A 963-nucleotide genomic window follows, 5' to 3' on the forward strand; every position below is an offset into this window, starting at 1 on the left:
ATATATATATATATATATATAAAGCTCAACGTCTGTGTGTCTACATCTATAGGACGAAAGGGAATAGAAGATACATAACAACAAAGTATGTGTTCTTATGTAAAATTTTACGAGAAAGACGATGAGCTACATAAAATGTACTTTCTATTGCAATTAGAGGGCTTAAAAGGGGGAAAACACCCCCCTGTGAAATTTCAAATACCTCCGATTTCAATGAAAATAACAACATAACTACTAGGTACTAAATAAAGACGATTTCCAAAATTTCACCATCTTACAATGTTATTTAACCCCATCTAATGGCAGAGTTTGTACAGCTGGATGCCCTTCCTAACGCCAACCACTCCGAGAGTGTAGTGGGTGCTTTTTAGGTGCCACCGGCACGGAAGTGAGACCGCTGCTCTGACAGTGATCCCACTCGGATAGTGCTGTTAGCGCTCCACTGGCACGGATGTCAGTCATCGAATTTGGTTCAGTTTCGATCTCACTTGCCCCAACAGGTCTTCGCAAGCTGAGTTTAGTGTCTAATGAAGGAAGGTTGGCATGGGTGCCAGTCATCGAATTTGGTTCAATTTCGATTTCACTTGCCTCAACAGGTCTTTGCAAGCAGCGTTTTGTGCCCAAAGAAGGAATGCGTTAATGTGAGTGTGTCTGTGCATGCGCACACACGTTATCATCATCTTCATTGTCTTAACATCCACTTTTCCATGCTTGCATTGGTCTGAGAGAACTTGTTGAAGCAAATTTTCTACAGCTGGATACCCTTCCTGTCACCAACCTTAACTTATTTCAAAGCAAGCTAATAATCCCCTAGTCTTCGAAACACCAAACTATCTGGGGAAAGTTATGAACTTCTTTTCTCAACAAATATAGTTATGCCAGCGCATATTCTTTAAAGCATATTGGCATAGAGCAACTTTGATGTTTTGGCAATTGCAATCCATTATATAACTATTAACACAT

Source organism: Octopus bimaculoides, chromosome 1, assembly GCF_001194135.2.
Source record: "Octopus bimaculoides isolate UCB-OBI-ISO-001 chromosome 1, ASM119413v2, whole genome shotgun sequence".
Lineage (NCBI taxonomy): Eukaryota > Metazoa > Mollusca > Cephalopoda > Octopoda > Octopodidae > Octopus > Octopus bimaculoides.